The sequence below is a fragment of the Rhinatrema bivittatum genome, chromosome 6 (assembly GCF_901001135.1).
Source record: "Rhinatrema bivittatum chromosome 6, aRhiBiv1.1, whole genome shotgun sequence".
Taxonomy (NCBI): Eukaryota; Metazoa; Chordata; class Amphibia; order Gymnophiona; family Rhinatrematidae; genus Rhinatrema; species Rhinatrema bivittatum.
In genome coordinates this window covers 307,776,382-307,790,631 of record NC_042620.1, presented here as the reverse complement: position 1 = coordinate 307,790,631, position 14,250 = coordinate 307,776,382, and the positions used below count along the sequence as shown (strand labels likewise).

The window sequence follows — 14,250 nt, the reverse complement described above, 5'->3', positions numbered from 1 at the left end:
CACAGCAGCATGGAGGCAGGAGGCCCAGGAGAAGACACAACAGCTTGGAGGCAGGAGCTCCAGGAGAAAACACAGCTGTATGGAGGCAGGAGACCCAGGAGAAAACACAGCTGTATGGAGGCAGGAGGCCCAGGAGAAAACACAGCTGTATGGAGGCAGGAGACCCAGGAGAAAACACAGCTGTATGGAGGCAGGAGGCCCAGGAGAAGACACAACAGCATGGAGGCAGGAGGCCCAGGAGAAGACACAGCTGTATGGAGGCAGGAGGCCCAGGAGAAGACACAACAGCTTGGAGGCAGGACGCACAGGAGAAGACACAGCAGCATGGAGGTAGAAGCAGCATGAGCTGAGATGAGTTGAGATGAGACAAACACCAGTATCAGGAGCAGGAAATGAGACATGATAAGAAGAGGCAGCAGCTGGACCGTGACTGAAGGCTGCATCAAGGAGGCTGGAAGACAGGCAGAGCATCAAAGAGGACTTTAGAGCTAGGCTGCAGAACCACAATGACAGACAGTAGACCATCCCTTCTGCTAGCCAGCACAGGAACACTGTAGTGAGGACAGACCCAGCAGGCTTCTTCCAAGTAGCCGGCACAGGAACTCTATAGTGAGAATGGGTCCAGCAGGCTTCTTCCATTTACCGGCACAGGAATTCTCTAGTGAGGACAGGCCCAGTATGCTTCTTTCATCTAGCTTGCATAGGAACTCTGTAGAGAGGCCCGCCCAGGCTTGTTGGTATAACTCTTCTTATTTGGCATTCAGTGCCACTACCTTTGCTGCTTCATGACCCCTTTCCATGTTGTGGCTTGCCACTTGGGGGGGGCATGTCTTTTGGGGGCCTACCCCTCAGGCATTTATCAGGCCAGACACTGCTACAGGGTGCGGAGTTTAGTGATGCTGGGGAAGACACGATAAATGTTCAGGCATCCTTTGAAGGATTGCATGAGAATGTTGGTGGTCATACTGTTGATTAATGTGGCCAGCATCAATACACCCTGTATGTGTGTGTGTGTGTGTGTGTGTGTGTGTGTGTGTGTGTGCGGGCGGCAGTCTTATCCCACAGGGCCTGACTCTGAGGTGCACTAGCTCGGCCCATATCTGGCATAAGTTTACCCCATGCCTCCTTTCCAGTGGTCCAGCTACTCATGCATCGACTCCTCTGTTGATGGTGCTGGTCCTGGGGCTGTTGCTGGTGCTGCTCTGATGGTGATGTGGAGTGTTGAAATTTGGGCCTCCAAATGTGGCATGAGGGGTTGCTGGGCTGCTCCTGCCAAGGGCCTGGTGCTTTAGGCTGGTGCCATGGTGTGCTGGCTTGAGGCTGTGCTGCATCAACTGGTTCCCAGTCCAGGATGGGTTCCTCCATGAAGCTGGAGATGTTCAGGGACACATTCAGTGGGCTGACTGAGCCCAGGGGTTCAAGCATCTGCATAGCCTCCTGAGGCTGTTGCTGCTGGTCCTCCTCCTCCTCCTCACCTGGGTCTGGGCATCCATCAGCAAGGCCCTCTGCAAAAGGACCGGTACACTTCTGGTCCCTGGGGCTTGCTGGCTGGTCCCTGGGGCTTGATGGCTGGGACTGGCAGATTCATGGGTGAGAGCTGTGGAAACAAAGAATAAGACATAAGTACCAATGGCAACAAGTATCCATTTTGCATTTGACATCAGAGGCGCACTTTGCATCTAAAGCATTGTGAGCATCTTATGCCAAATGATGTGTACAACTGTTGTAACCTGGTCATTTACAGATGAGGTGAACTTACCGCTGCAGCTCATGTGGTATCCAGCCACTCAGCCATGTCCACGAAGACATCCAGCCCCAGCCATTGCATGAGGGACTGCTCCATGGGTATGAGGATGATGGGATAAGGGGTTTCTCCTCCGGTCCTACATATATATTTTTTTCGGCTCGCCATCTTTGCCTTCAACTGCGCCTTGATGTCCTGGTACCTGTGGGCCACCTGTTCCCTGCTGCGTTGGACACCCCTGTGCCTGGAAATCACCTGGGCTATGGTGCACCAGATCTGACCCTTGGCTGCCTTCAAAGTCTTGGCTGCACAGTTTCCAAAGAGGATGGCAACCTGCAATCACCATCTCGTGGTTCTGCACACTGAACTAGAGAGCTCTGAGAGGAGGGTGTTCTGCTGCCTGGCAGCCAGAAGGGGGTGCCAGTTCCGCTTCCAGAGAGGTGTCCTCCCTACTCCCCTCCCTTCCTCTCTTCCTCCCCTCTCCTGCCCATGCCCTCCAAACTCTCTTCCCCTCTGCCCTCTCTCTCTAGCCCTAGCCTCCCTCCTTCCTAGCCTGCCTATCCCCTTCCCCCTCCCAACTTCTCCTATCTCTTCCCTCCTGCCTATCTCTACTCCTGTCCCTATCCCTACTCCTACTCCTAACAATCCTGCCCTGGTCCTCCCACCTCCTCTTTCCTTCACCCCCTCCTCTACACACATCTCTCCTCTCCTCTCTCCCCACGCCTCTCATGATCCATTCTCCTCACTCCTCCTCATTACACCCCCCACTCCTCCTTATCCTCCTCCACTCCTCCACCACCACCACCAGTCCTTCTCACCCCTCCTCCACTATCACTCCTCCTCACTCTTCCACTCCTCCACCACTCCTCACTCCTCTATTCCGCCTCAGTCCTCCACTCCTTCACCACCACCATTCCTCCTCACTCCTGCACAAAGACTGACAAATGTGACAAACTAACAAAAACATTCACACACAGTAAAAGACAAAATACAAAGGAACAGGGAATCAGGTGAGAAACGCAAATCAAGGACACAGCACTCAGAAATCACTAACTAAACTTCTATGCCAACCACTATCCAAAAACTCACCTCCTCTCTCTCTGCCATGCCTGACACACCCTCAAAGAGGCAGCTGCAGGAAGCCGGGGTATATAAATTGCAAAAGTAATGCATCTTGCACTAATCAATGCTAGCCACGTAAAATGACGCATGATGCGCTGATGCAACGCGGAATGCACTGACACAGCGAGCGACACGATAATGTAATATGCTTTGCATTACTTGCCTATGCAATGCTGGAGACCGGAAATTATCCTAACTACTCTCATTTTTTTTTTTTTATCACGGGTGCTATCTCCGCTATATTTATAGCAATTTGATGAATCTAGGCCAAAGTGAGGTACAAAATACAAGCACAGAACGTACATAACAAAAATAATTAATTAGGGATGTGCATTTCTTTTAAATGAATATCACATCTCAATCGAGAGAGGTCATTTTCAGTTCTTTCCAAATGTAAAGAAGTGAAAATAGCCTTGCACAAAAATACCTGAAAGCCTTTGGTAATTTTTGTTTTATTAAAAAACAAAACAAATGGGCCTTTCTGAGGCCCTCAATTCCTCCTCCCACCACCCAAGAAAGCCGTGGGGCCTGGGCCAAGCCCAGCTGGGAACGTCTGAGGTCCCTCCAAACCCCCTTCTGTCCAGCAAAAATACATGGAAACCAGGTTTCCCCAGCCAGGGCCACCCTGGGCATCTCAAACCCGCCCTATGACTCCCAAACTTTTGCCTTTCTGTGGGGAACGGCAGAAGAAAAAGGAAGGGGTCATGCTCACTAATTCCTGCCCTGTCTTCCAGCTGCAAGTGAGACAGGTTCCTAAGTCACATAACTTTGATATCATCCTCAGGGCCACCGGTGCCAATTTTAAAGCATGGTGAGGCAGCCAGGGCAGGAGTGAGTAGGCTTGATTCCTGCCTTTTCACCTGGTGGACCTCACAGAAGTGTATTGGTTTGGGCAAGGAGGTCCCCAGCCCTGGCAAACTTTGGGGGGGCAAGAGGGAGATCATAGGGGTCTAGGGAGGAACCAGTGGGGTTTGGCTCAGTCCAGATGTTGAGGCCCAGATCCTGTGTTTTGTTTTGCTTTTCTGGTTGGCAGGGGGGTTGGAAGGGCCCGGGGAGGCATCAACTGGGCTCTTCTTAGGCTCTATGACTTTTTGGGAAGATAGGAGGGGGTTGGAAGGACCCATGAGGCCCAATTAGTGGGGGGGGTTTGTATTTTATATATATATATATATATATATATATATTCAGGAAATGAACCAAATCAAAATAAACATTAAACAAACTGGAAACAATGAAAATGATTGGCCTGCACATCCCTAAAATACAGCATAAAGTCATTATAATGATAATATATTATTAAAAATGGAATTATTCACCACCATTGTATCAATCAGTTTAGTTTCCATTTTCATTTCAACCACTGGATACCCAGAAAAAGCATGATCAAACAGCCAGGCTTTAACCAACTTTCTAAAGCTCAGATAATTCTGTTCAGCTTGTAACAAAGACAGCAGCACTTTTCTTAGGTGAGAAAGTCAGCCTTTAGGCTCTTTTGTGTTTGATCATCTTAATTTCTCTCACAATGTGTCCCATAGACTATGAATGCGGGGGAAAAGCCTTTATAAATAATATTCTTAATGGTAATTATAATTGGTAACTACAGTTCAGTGTTTCGATTGAATAAAGAGTCCACAGCCTGCTCATGTTTCATCCCATACACCAAACATTCATGAATATTTGAGTGGGTTTTGCTACTCATGTATCAATAAAACAGTGTTTTTAATTGGCTATATACTGAAGTAAGCTAATAATTAGTGGTTTACATTATAGAGAAAGGCAAATAGTTATGTTTGCTTTAAGTAGCTGCTTTCCTTACCTTTGTCAGGGTTTCTTTTTGAAGTTGATTCACATTCAGCATGGATTGTGCTGAAGCCTGTCAAACACCAAGTCTTATGGAACAGTAAATACTGAGGATTCTGTTGAAAAACTCCTTATGAGGTTTTCTAGCGCTGGCATTCAGTTTTCTTAAATGAAAATCCACAGTTGGCTACAAAGTCACCCAGTCAGAGTCCCTTTGAATAAATGGTGCTGAGTGATCAACAAGCATACAGTGTAGGAAGTTTTAAAATCGTTCTTGCAGAATGACTGTTTATTCAAATTTGAACCTTCCCCTTCCATATATTACACCACCTTATGAAGCAATATTTGTCAAAGCTCTCACGGAGCTGAGTCACAGGCAAATTTACAAGCTTCCCATTTCCTCCCTCTTGCCTTTTTCCCTTCTCCATTTTTAATCACCCTCCTTTCTGTCTTAATAGGAACATAAGTGTCTTCCATACCATTCACTGCATGTTAAAACTTATTACAGTGGGAAGCCATCTGAGGTCCATTTCAACACATAGAGACCTAATCATCGAATATCCCCACATGCTAACTTCATGGGCACTCCATGAAGTTAGCATGTGGCACATTTAAAACTAATCGGAGGAAGTTCTTTTTTACTCAACGCACAGTTAAACTATGGAATTTGTTGCCAGAGGATGTGGTTAGTGCAGTTAGTATAGCTGTGTTTAAAAAAGGATTGGCTAAGTTCTTGGAGAAGAAGTCCATTACCTGCTATTAAGTTCACTTAGAGAATAGCCACTGCCATTAGCAATGGTAACATGGAATAGACTTAGTTTTTGGGTACTTGCCAGGTTCTTATGGCCTGGATTGGCCACTGTTGGAAACAGGATGCTGGGCTTGATGGATCCTTGGTCTGACCCAGTATGGCATGTTCTTATGTTCTTATGTTCTTATGTTCATCCAGGCATTCCCCTAAGTAATGTGTATGTGTATGTGTAGCTAAGCCATGTAGAAATGTTAAGAAGGGACAAGCATATGTATTTATTTTTCCCAACACAGTGCATCAAAAGTCAAAGCAGCTCCATCTTCCAAAATACAATAAAATAAACAATATTATGATGGTAACTTTTAAACCAGCGCAGGGGCGCACATGTGCGCGCATTCGGGACGTGGCCATTTTGTAATGTACACGTGTATGTGCATGCGTGTTATAAAATTATCTGACCACGCGTGCAATTTTAAGTGGACGCATGCCTGCGCGTCCAAATGCCGCCTCTACCGGACAAGTGGGGGGGGGGGGGGGCGGTTAAAAAACATGCGTGCCGACGCCATTACCAGTTTTCCCAGGTCGTTCCCAGTTTGCCCAGGTAAGGGACAGGACTTCCAAAGCCCCTTAGTTTAGTAGCCTCCCTTCGCCCCTGTTAGCCCCGACCTTTAAAACCCTGCGGATCTGCCTAGAAGTTTTTGTTTTACAACTTCCATGATATCCATAGCAGAAGTAAAGTTAGTGGCTCGCGCCAGTGCGCATAAGTATTTACGTGCAAATTTCAAGTTTGAGTCCAGGAACGCCCATCCCCCACCCTTTTTTTTTTAACTTTTCATTTATGCGTGCAGTGGCAAGGACGCGCATATCAGGCCAGCTTTTAAAATCCGCTCGGCGCGCGCTGTCCCGACAGATTCACGCATCCCCTAATTTCGATGTGCGTTGGGCTTTTACAATTCATCTTTATGATAACACCTAAAAGCCAGTAGCATCTGGGCTTCGGCTTACCACCAACCAAAGCTAAAACTGTCTGCACTTGTTTTGAACAGGTTGGAAAGCTTTGGAAACTGGACACCTGGATGTGGCACATTCGTTTGTGCATTGCTTCTAACTTATTTAAAACTTGTCATGCCAGAGTGAGCCTGCTTGCTGAGTGTATCAGGTTCAGCAAGACCCTTACTAGGTTGGCCACACCTTGAAACCAATGTGATTAATTAGGATAACCCAAATACAGCCACCAATACTCAATTGATGAGAGATCGAAAGCATTCTCTGCTGTCTCATTGCCTCTATCGGTTAAGAGTGCCAGACTGCATTATTAATGCCCGTGTAACATCCTGTCATAGATATTACAAACCCGATATTCAAAATGGATTTAGGCAGATGTTGAATTAATCCAGCTATTTCATTGAATTTTAGGAAAAAACCATAGGAAAAAACACAATATTTTGTGTTGCTTTTTATATCATTTTCTTTTGGGGGGGGGGGGTGTTAAAAAATGCAAATTTCAAAAGAGAAAAAATAGAACCCACCCAAATCCTTACTATTTATTAAAGATTGAAGCCCCCTACCAGCAGACCCCCACCCCCACCCCCTCTCCCATATCCCACAGGACTCATCACAAACACCCAGTGTCACATAGTAGGGGCAATGGATGGGCTGCATCATTTTTCAAAATGGCGCCAGCTGCGCATTGCCCCTACCTCATTCTGATGTGGATTTCTTCTCCCCTCATGCTCAGTGGTCTGAATGTGTAGTGCCTTCTCTGCCTTGGCAGTGTGCATGGGATCAAGCCTCCGTCTCTCGCCCCTCCCCCCCCCCCCCCCCAGTTTCAGAGATATGCTTGTCCAGGTGGCCTCCATACAGGAGGCAGCACATGGGGAATCAGTAAACCGCCACGAGTGGGCTCAGTGCTTCATGTTTCGGCCTCATGGCTGGGAGTGCAGCATGGCCCAGTGTTGCAGTTGCTACCTCGCTGCCAGCAGGCTCTCTCTTGTCTGGCGGCTGTTTGTTCTGAGGGTTTTTTTGCTGCATTTTCGATGTATGGCAGCAGGCGCCGATGGGGAGTCTGACTGCCTGGTGGGACTCTAGGGGCTGCTCGGACCGTCGGGAGTGGTGGAGGGCATGTGACGTGGGACCTGGAGGATTGGATATTGCGACAGTGGGGGAGTGGGGTATTGGCTGTGTGGTGCAATGCCCGCACTCTCCCCTAATGTGTGTCTGGCCTGGCATTTGTTCCGAGCTCCTGCCTGCACGATCGGATGCTTAAAAAAAAAGGGAAAAGGAAACCGTGGATCACGAGGAGTCTTGTGGTCAAGTGGAGGGGAGATGTGTTTTGCTTCAGATATGTACTGCTGAGAGCTGATTGCCTGGATTGATGGTCTGGGGCCCATAGGGAGGGCCTGGTGCGGTTGCTGGTGGTGCTGTATGGGTTGTAGGCCTCTTTTTCCATCAGAATGATCACACTGGGGTCAGCGGCCCCCAAGAGCTAGGTGTGTTTTCGCCTGCCGTACTCTTCCAATTCAAGCAAGGCATTTGTCTGTCTGAGGGGCCTGCTGCCCCTTCTCTATGATGCTGCTAGCTGTTGGGGGCCAGTATGGGTACATCCTGGTGGCAGCGGGTGTTGTAGTGCAGCAGGGTTGGAGTGGTGTGGTTGCGTGGGCAGCATCTCTCCTAGGCAACCCAGGCCCTGATCGAGCCCGTCCTGAACTCCCTGCATTCTGTAAGGATCCAGATGAACACATGATTGGCAGGGAAGCAAAGCTAGCGCATATCTTCAAGGAGTCTTTTCCAAGCGAGTGGCAGACATCGTAGGGAGGCTTGATATCCCAATTTGCAGCTGAGTGGAACTGTGGTATTTGTTCTGCATCGGTTTTCTGAGGTCAACAACTTCCTTCAAGGCTTCAATCTGTTATGCGCCGAACACGCTTATGACGCTTCTCCATGGATACAAGAACACTTAGATTTTGTAGAAAGTATACTTTTTATTGAGCAACATAAGTATTCTTGGGAGATGCTGGATACCCGTTCTCTGACAAACTGACCACCAGCATCTCGTTGCATATATGAACTGATCCTTCTTTTATAGGTAAAATACAATACAGTACTAGGTCAGAAATTCTTAAGTTGTGTGACCACCTGGAGTATCATTTACACAGGTTGTCATATCAACAGCATGACAGAGTATCCCTAAACTACCCTGACCAGTTCTCCAAGTTGGGGCACATTTACCATCACTCTTTAGATAATCCTTTGATCTGTTAAAATCTTGCTGTTCAGGGCAATCGTTATATCTTTGGCTGTGTGCTGTGTTTAAAGATGCCCCTGTAATGACATTCTAGCCTGAGGTTCTAACCATTGCTTCTGCTCTTGTGACCCTATAATTAAGAATCACAAATTGTCGCCAGCTTCAACTGCTGTCCAGGTGTCCTTGGAATTCCTCCAGGTCAGGCTGTGTTGCATATTTAAATTTTACATAGCCAGAAAGGCTAAGATAGCAGAGGATTCTGGGTCAGTTGCTGTCTCCATGTTGATCTCAGCTCAGGCACATATATCAAACCCCTTCTGGCATAGCAGGTTTCAGGGCAGCCCAGCCTACCTTTCACTCCCCAGGAGTTAAAAAAAGGCAGCACAGTAGCAGCATCAGTTATATAGCAGACAGGTTGCGATGACCATGGAGCATCTACTCCCATACAGGTCCCTAGCTAGGTAGGAATTTCCCATTTCTTCTGGCTGGTCAGCATCTTTTCTTGCTCCTATGGTGGATGTGTTGGGTGGTGAAGTCTCTGGTAAGCAGGAAGTATAACATATGGGACCTTGCTAGTGGAGTTCTGCAGTTGTGGGACCCCAGGACATTTAGGCTGCAAGACCCAATTTAGCAAAATATGTTTAGCTACATAGGGAGATCAGTGGTCAGTAGGAATGGGGATATAATAATTCCCCTGTATTAGGCTCCTGGGAGATCTCATTTGAGAATACTGTGTGTAGTTTTGGAAATCACACTTGAAAACTGGTTGCAGTCAGTCCAGTAGATGGTTGCTAAAATGGTTAGTGGTCTTCATGTTAAAGTAAGGCAGAATTAAGAATCTAAAACTTCACCTTAGTTCTAGCCTCTGAAACCAGCACCCCACTGTTTCAAAGCCAGCCAGAGCTGTCTTTTCATCTCCTCTACCTGGCAGGTTAATCCTGCAGCATTGGCTAAGACTGCAGTAAGATCCTGAAGCACAGGCTGAAGTAAGGCCAGCAGCCATTCATCAGTGGATGTATATATGATATAAAACATTCACAGCATAAAGTGCTAGATGTGCATGGGCTGGCAACAGCCATCGGCTTTGGTGTAAGGTCACAGCGAAGGGGGAAAGCCATTTTCATTCAGCCTGGATGTGGATGATTGACCTGGCGCTTACACAAAGAAATGTGGTATGCAAGTCAGTGTTGGAGCCAGTTAGTCAGCTATGCCAGTTAGGCTGTGTCTGTGGTGGTTTGTGCCAGCATTTCAGTTTTAAGCCAGGCAGATATATATATATATATATATATATATATATATATATATATATATATATATATATATATATAAATTGGATATATAAAGTTAAATACTCATCCAGTTACAGCAGGTACACATTCCTGAATTCATCTCGAGTGCAGGTGGACTGGCTTTAGAAAAACTGGGGAATAGCTAAACACTAATGGAGGATGTACCGCCGTCTCTCCGGTATTCTGCCAAGCATTTCAGTCACTCTGCGCTTGCTAAATTACTGTAACATCATCTTGTGACTCTGCAGTTGATCATTCCCTGCAGGTGAAACCAGGCATGATTTGTGGGCGTTATGGCAGTAATATCATCTTTTATTTTCTTTAACAAGTCCTTTATGGCATCCAGGCACTATCGAGTCTTTTCAGCCTCCGTCTTGATTCCCAAGGACAATTTGCAGAGAGCCTGAGTCGCAGCTCATATTGAGTTTTTTGAACTATGGCAGCCGCATGCAGAAGCCAAGGTAACTAACTAAACCAGCTGTCTGCACCTCTATGGCTTTCCACTTTCCCCTCCATTCGTAGGTAGTCTTATTTCATATAGGGTTTTATTTACATACTCCTGGTATTGGCATGCAGACATATTAAGTATATCTATTAGCTGTACTGCTATATGCATTCTCTCCCTCCTTATTATCAAGTGATATAGGCAACTTTGAGTCATTCTATCTTCATACCTGCCTGGTATTTAGGCTGATACGGTAGATTTTGCTGGCTGGCTATTGTTGAATATGTCCCTTCCACTGGAATAATGGCTGCGCAAGCAAGCCCCAGTCAGGCATATACATGGGCAGCAGATGATAGCAAACCCAATTTTCTTACTCTGACATGGCAGACAACAGTGATAAGAATTCTTGAAACATTTGCTGTGCCATTCGAATTCAGTACCAGGGGCCGGGTAAGTTATTAGCACAGCAAGCAGTCTAATGAGCAACGTTTTTGCACTCAGTGTTGGCGTAGCCTCTCCAGCGCTGCCAGATACATTGAATTTTCATTCTGTACTCTTATTTTTAGTCTCTGGTTACTCATGTTAGCCATTGGCTGGGCAGACAGCACATTTAAACATTCTGTTAAGCTGTTCATTTCACTGGTCCAGTGTGCTCATGCCATGGGATTTGGTTAGTCAGACATTGAGTAAGGCATTGGCTTACCTCCCAACTCATGGGCCGAATGCTGGTTACTATGCCTGATTTTTCATGCAGCCTTGTGGGGTGGAACACTGAAGACCCTAGTCATATTACTTTCTTGCAGCAAAATGCTGAAACCATGCAACTCAGCCATGTGAATTTTCTTGAATGAATCTACAGTTATGTCTCAATGCAGCTCTCAGCATACTGCTGTCACTGTTCTCTCACTGTTGAGGATGGTATCAATTCAGATTGCCAATGTGGGATCATTTAGCATTTTGGTGCATCATCTTCTCTTTCCTTTTATTCAGCTGATTAGGTATTGTAACCTGACACCTGTCATGGCTGTTTTCTCACACCTGCTGATAACACGTATGTTACTTGGCTTTCAGTATGCACTCATGGTTATTAGAGATGTGGTTTGTTTTTCGCCCGAATTAGGAAATTCAACGAAATTTCCTAATTTGTTGTGGTTTTGGAGGCCCCGAAACCCGAAAAGAATTTTCCCCGAATTTCGGGGAAATTTCGTTTTTCGGGTTTGCATGGGGAGAGGGACACTTTTTTTTTTTCAATTAAAACCACCCCAAACCACCCCAAACATTTAAATAAACTATAATACAACCCCCCCCCCCCCCCGATCCCGATCCCTCCCCAAGACTTACGAAGTACATCCCTGGTGGTCCAGCGGGGTCCCGGGTTCCATTTGCCCTCCGTGCCCGTGCTACTGCAAGCCGTGCTCTTTAAAATGGTGCCGAATAGCCTCTGAACTACCATGTCACAGGGGCTACTGGCGCCATTGGTCAGCCCCTGTCACATGGCCATCGGCGCCATCTTGTGCTCCTGTCATGTGACTGGAGTTGACCAATGGCGCCGAAAGCCTCTGTGACATAGTATGGGCAAAGGCTATTGGCGCCATTTTGATTACTGGCAGCCGACAATGAAATTGCTCCCTGACCCCCGCTGGACCCCCAGGGATTATTGGCAAGCCTTGGGGGGGGGGGGCAGGAGGGGGCTCTTGACCTCCCCAAGGCTTGCCAATAATCCCTGGCCGCATCAACTCTATCGAAAAGGCTATCGATTTGATGACCCGTGATTTCCCCTGATGCAGGACTACGGTCCGAAACATGGCCATGTCGGGACTTGTGGGACTTCATTTTTGTGGATGAGTATCCCTTCTTTATTAGTCATGCAGTATTAATGGGGAGTTTCCCTATAATTTTCGTATCAACTTTTTAAGAAAATTTAGAAAAATTAAGCAAAAGTTTTGCAGGATTTATTAAAAGTAAATTAGACCCCTATGGTAAACGAGAAGATATTTAATATGCTTTACTCGTGAATAGAGGGTCTTACATTAGAAATTTGGCGACAGAGTGCTTTCTGTAAAAAAGTGACCAATACATTTATTCTTTTGTTATTGTTCACATTTGTGGTGTATTGGAGTACACTGTGTGTGTGTGGGTATTTTTGTGTGATTGATATCGTTTTTTTTTATTATCCCATTCCCTCGGTAAAAACCGCAAGACTTACCCAAGTAAGGGCCCGAGCACTGTCTCTAGCCGGTCCCATATTATGGAACTCCATGCCCCTTGACCTTAGACTCCAGAGCAATCATAAACTTTTTAAAACACAGCTCAAAACCTGGCTTTACATACAAGCCTTCAAGAAAGAAAACTGATATGGGCAACGAAGGAAAAGTTATGCGGCTTAAAGCACCTGAATGCCTTATTTTATAAATCCTCACCGAATTATTTCAACATTTTTAACTGTATACAACCTTCAGGACATATTGCTATGATACACTTAATCCCCCTAATAAACACCTTATTGTTACCGAATACTATTGGCACCACCTATGTATTGTACAACCCATATTTTTACTGGTGCCCTATTGTAAACCGTTGTGATGGTGAATAACTTAATGACGGTATATAAAAACTGTTAAATAAATAAATAAATAAATAAATAAATAAATAAATAAATTATATTTTATTATATTATTTGAATATAGGCATTTAAAGTAAATTTATCTAGGTGCACGTTCCTGGATAATGTTAATCCTGCTCTGAGACATATCCAGACAACCAAATAACTTATTCTGCTAACTCTGAATATCATAGTTATCTTAATAAGCTATCCAACTAAGTTAACTTCATCCTGAAATGCTTCTAATTTATCAGGATACATTTCATCCAGTTAATGACTCACTGGATGAAATGTATACAATTAAAGGGGGGTCTGGCTAATTCAAAAATTATCTGGACAAACCCCTTTGAATATGGATATCAATGTGTTTCTTGGGGTCAAGAGGGAGAGTGTTCTTCCCTTTCATTTTAATTTGATTTATTTTTTATATTTTCTTTCATTTTTTAAATTTATTTTTAAATAAAACAAACATTAAATGAAAAACAAAAACCCTAGAAAATTAATATGAAAATCAGAACAAAACAAACAAACAAAAAAATCAAAGTGCATATCCCTAACAGGGAACATTTTCTACTCCTTGCTCGAGTGGAGGTTGATCAGCAGTTTGTTCAAGAGGATTATCTGCAGCAAAAAGGTACTGCGAGGAGTGGCAGCAGGAACTACTAGCCAAGTGTGATGGCAAAGAAATATCAGTGGAGAGCTACAAGACTAGAGGAATGCAGGATTTGGTGAGAGAGGTAATGGTGATGTGGGTCATTTGGCAATAGTGCTCATAACATGATTAAATTTGAACTAATGACTGGAAGGGGGCAATATGTAAATCTACAGCTCTAACACTAAATTTTCAAAAGGGAAATTTTGATAAAATGAGAATAATAGAAAAAACTGACAGGTACAGCTGCAAAGTTTAAAAGCATACATGGGTCGACCTAAAAAAAGATGACGGAGCATCCATTTATATTGGAGTGGTTTACAGGCCTCCAAACCAAAAGGAAGAGCTGGACAGAGATCTGGTTGAAGACATCCATAAGATAGGTAAGAAGGGAGAAGTGGTGATCGTGGGTGACTTTAATATGCCAGATGTAGACTGGAAAATCCCATCTGCAGAAACTAAAAATAGTAGAGCGATAGTGGATGCCATGCAAGTAACTTTGTTCAAACAAATGGTGTTGGAACCCACGAGAGAAGGAGCTATACTCGACTTAGTGCTCACTAATGGAGATAATGTCTCCGATGTCCAGGTGGGCACCCAC

At 45.3% G+C, this 14,250-nt stretch overlaps 1 protein-coding gene across 2 annotated transcripts in view; it reads right to left on the bottom strand.

Moving 5' to 3' along the window:
* LOC115094414 overlaps positions 1 to 14,250 on the bottom strand; it is a 72,635-nt gene that overhangs the window by 45,059 nt on the left and 13,326 nt on the right. Inside the window, exon 1 of one of the 2 annotated variants that reach the window (XM_029607444.1) lies at positions 4,683 to 4,931. The exons of the other annotated variant lie outside the window; for it this stretch is intronic. The gene's annotated coding sequence lies outside the window, so the exon portion shown is untranslated. Of the gene's footprint in view, positions 1 to 4,682; positions 4,932 to 14,250 lie in introns of those variants that run through there. 2 annotated transcript variants of the gene reach the window in all.